We start from the raw sequence: 4,284 nt of genomic DNA, 5'->3' as shown, positions 1-4,284 counted from the left end.
GGAGATGTTTGCTAGATCGGGGTAAAAGATCAGACTGTGTAGGAGCAGACTCAAGGGTCAGAAATCCGGATTGGGTTTGGTCAATTTTCAACATGGGTGGCGGATGAATGGATGAAAGCCTCTGAAAAACAAGAGGCATGTGATACGAGTCTGATGCTGAGGGCGACGAAGAGGGAGGAGAGCATGTGCTTTGGCTCTAGATGAACGATGAGGGTGGCAGAGCAGGATGCACTGTCACGCCCCGAATTTTGAATAATAAATTCAAATCCGAAACATGAATAATTACAATTACAAAAATCCAAATCTCGAAACTTCGAGTTCATTATTACAATCCACTCTCACAAGCAATATTGTAAAGCTCAAATGAGCATAACACACCTCACAACTTACAATTGCTGTAAAACTCTAACAATTGCTTTAACCGTACGATCACCGTCCTGGTTCTCCTGTCCTGTAGGATTACCCGCTACACAATTTGAATAGTGTACCGGGAGTTGCAACAACACAAAACCCGGTAAGCTTTTGACAGCTAGTATGAGTAAACAAGAAAGAACTGTTGATTTATTAAATTACAAGACCACCACAAACCCACGTTACTTTCTCACTCTCATATATATATATATAGACACTTATGAGTTACTCTCAATTTCCCCCATAAGGTCACTCAATATTTGGCAGACAGACTAGAGCTCTAACTGATCGTTTCCACCTACCCGGCGCGAGAGCGTGGTTCACGATTTAATACTATTCAGTTCCACCTACCCGGCGCGAGAGCGTGGTTCGCTGATAGTATGCCATGGTCACCCCGTGACCTATTGATCTTCCACAGATCACAACAATTTATTGTTCCTCAACAATAAAACTCAACATCTCTCTCAATATATTGTTTCACAACAATAAACTCAATACCCCTCACAATATATTGTTTCTCAACAATAAACTCAATACCCCTCACAATATATTGTTTCTCAACAATAAACTCAATACCCCTCACAATATATTGTTTCTCAACAATAAACTCAACACAACTCCAACAATACATATTATTTCACGTAATAATATATATACAGACATTCACACAGGAATGTCTAATACACCAACAATAGTTCATATGATTGCAAAATAAAGCAATTAAATATATTGGGTTCGTAATATGAACCACGTGAGGTTTACTCACCTCCAATTCCAGCTGCGTCTTCTAAAAGCCACATATCCATCTGAATCGTCCACCAACTCGATTCGTCAATCACCTAATCAGATACTATCTTGACTTAGTAAATTACTCATAAACCACACATATACTGAAATCCAACGGTCGGATTCTAATTATATGATGATCCGACGGTCGAATCTTAATTTAATGATGATCCAACGGTCAGATCCTCACGGATCGCCCTTAGGATCATCCTCCAAAATTATAATGAAGATCCAACGGTCAGATCTTCTCGAATCATCCTTACAAACATCTCCACAAAATTATATGAAAATCTGACGGTCGGATTCTCACGAATCGCCTTCCGAATCACCATTTCTCAATTATACGAAGATCCAACGGTGGGATCTTCGCCCATGACCACACAAAGCCACTGGGACAGTCATAAGATCATCATATCAAAACTACAAGTCCATCTGACGGTCCTAACTTCACATATCACAAATCTAACGATCGAAATCGATCGAAACTTAAAAATTCATAACTTCATCATACGATATCCAAAAATTGCGCATAATATATCAAAATGATCGTATTGAAATATAGAATCTGAAAATGTACAGAAACCATATTTTTGATCCCCGGAGGTGGCCGGAAAGGGCCGCCGGAGTTAGTGGCAGAGCCGCCGCCGACCACCGCCAATGGTGTCGGGGCCGGGCTGCTCTTCTTCCTCTCATCATGCTTAACAACTTTCATAACTAGCACGAAGTCTGAAAATGACCGGAAGGGGTCGAAAATTACCTTGAACAGTATGAAGGTGGCCGGAATTTTCCAGAAACCGGCGAGAAACTGCAGAAAACGGCGAGCTCCAATTCGACGTAAAAACGTCAATTTAAGGCTTCGATTCCTTCTGAAGAGTTGTTAAGAAACTCAAGAAGAACTCACTGGTTCAAGAATCACAGAAAAATATGGTCTGTAGCTCGAGATATACCGATCGAAAGCTTCGGTGGTCGGAAAAATTCCAGAATTTTGCAGAATCCGGCAAGGCTCGATTTCGACGTCAAAGCTTCAATTTCAGGCCTCGATGCCTTCTAGAGAGTTGTTAATAACATCAAGGGGAACCCACTGGAAAAAGAATCAATCAAAACGATGCACTACAGCTCGAGATATACCGATCGAAAGATTTTCGTTTCGGATTGAAAACTTACCGAGCTCCGACGAACGTGAAACCGGTCACTCTAGGTGCAATCCTCCTAGTATGATGATCAGCAGGTTGAGGGGAGTTCATGGAGCCAAGGATCGGAAGTTTTGGTGGCCGGAGCTAGGAGAAAACCGGCGTTGACCAAAATCGAGCTTAAATCGAAACCGGGCCGCCGCCGCCGCTAGGGGCCGTGCCGCCGTGCAAGGTTGCCACAGATGGCTTCGGAGGAGTGAGGCGAAGCTGATGGACGTGGTTGCTCGTCCAGAGGTGGCCGGAATTGGAAGATAGACGCCGGCGAAGGATTGCCCAGTTTCCGTCGGTTTCGGACGCGTGAGGAAGAGAGAGAATGTTCAGTTTCCAATTTTGGAAACTTAATGTATTTTTGGAAAAATTAACAAAAAAGGAAGCTTTTATATTAAACTGGAAACGTTTTCAAAAAAACATAACTAATTCATACGAGCTCCGATTTTTGCGTTCCATATATGCACGCGATCGTGTCGACGAGCTCTACAACTTTCATGAAGGAAGTTTTCCCAAATTCCATACGTATAAAAAGTCGATTTTCGCGTGCCCCTAAATAACGTACGTTTTCGAAAATTAATCGTTCGAACTAATTCCACAACTTCTCAGAGCCTCGTACTCGCTCCCACTATTGTGAAATCATTTCTAAAAATCCACGGAAATTAATTTGGATTTTTCGGGGTATTACATGCACGCTCTTGGTTAATAGGGATGGCGAAACTGAAAGTTTGGCAGCGACTGTTGGTGCTCGGAGGAAGGCAGCGATTGGTTTCGTGCTCCAATCTTCCGAGATGACGGTGAAGGGCGGCGCACAACGACTGAAGGCGGTGGACATGGCTGCAATCACTGATGAGGCATGAGAAGAGAGCATCGCTCAAGTTGGGTGCCCAGATCTATTGGGTGGCCCAGGTCCATTTGGAGGCCCAAATCAGTGGGTGAAATTTAGGTATCCAAAACATTTAGGGATGCTACTTGGATTAGGGCCAAGAGTGGACCAAAAGATGGGCTTGGATTCTATAGGGTGTCATATTTGGTGTCCCGGAGGATTGCTCCAAATAACTACGCTTATTTTTGACATAGGTGATACTAGCATGCATACCATGGGGTTGGATCTGCACCAGGTATATGTCTTCTGGAGCACCACAAATGCATGCATTAGCGAAAGAGGATTCAAGCTACTTTATTTTGTGTGACATGACCTTACATAGTGACGCAGTCGGAAAATAACTCTAGGTTTACAAGCAATAAACCTAAAATAAAGATTCTAGAGTTCACCAGAGATAAAAGAGAAAACTCTCAATTTGATTGATAATATGATAAAAGATAGGATCTGCAGCCGTTTAAGGTTGCTTATATATGAGAAAAGAAACCCTAGGGCGACTAACAATGAAACCCTAAAGCCCACGGGTAAAAACAAAACAAATCCAAAACAAACTAGAAAACTGAAAATTCTAAAAAATAGTAAATTGTAGTTTTGAGGCCCTAAACGACCCCGAAAGCTCGAAAAAGCCCACACGTTGTGGCAAAGCGACGAGTTTTGTTCCTGGCGTCGTTCCCTTTCCGGAAAGCTATAGCAATCGCGATTCGGACACCGAATGTCAAAGTTGCAGCAAACCGGGTTTTCATCATTTTCCACGATCGAGCTGTTCTTCAATTCTTATCGCCATTCGCTCTACATCACATAGGTATGTAGGCTCTTGGAATTTTGAGTTTCAATGTAATAGTGAATGATACCATGAATCCTATAGGGATTTTATGTCTATACCGTTTTGGCACTTGGAATTTTGTCTAGCTTTCCTTGGTGCTCCTAGCAAAGATAGGCTAGCTGCCTTAAATCTCAAATCCAATACCAATCGAATATGGATAAATCAAGCTCCAACATTTGTTTTGGATGCTTTACAATTTGATT

At 42.3% G+C, this 4,284-nt stretch overlaps 1 long non-coding RNA gene across 1 annotated transcript; it reads right to left on the bottom strand.

Moving 5' to 3' along the window:
* Window positions 1-248: 248 nt before the first annotated feature.
* LOC133718571 (uncharacterized) lies at window positions 249-2,740 on the bottom strand. The gene is made up of 4 exons (XR_009850380.1): window positions 2,362-2,740; window positions 1,955-2,278; window positions 1,178-1,250; window positions 249-466 (listed from the first exon to the last, which is right to left on the bottom strand). It is a non-coding gene; the product is annotated as an uncharacterized LOC133718571 (long non-coding RNA).
* Window positions 2,741-4,284: the final 1,544 nt, after the last annotated feature.

This window comes from Rosa rugosa, chromosome 6, assembly GCF_958449725.1.
Source record: "Rosa rugosa chromosome 6, drRosRugo1.1, whole genome shotgun sequence".
Lineage (NCBI taxonomy): Eukaryota > Viridiplantae > Streptophyta > Magnoliopsida > Rosales > Rosaceae > Rosa > Rosa rugosa.
This window is presented reverse-complemented; position numbering and strand designations above follow the sequence as displayed.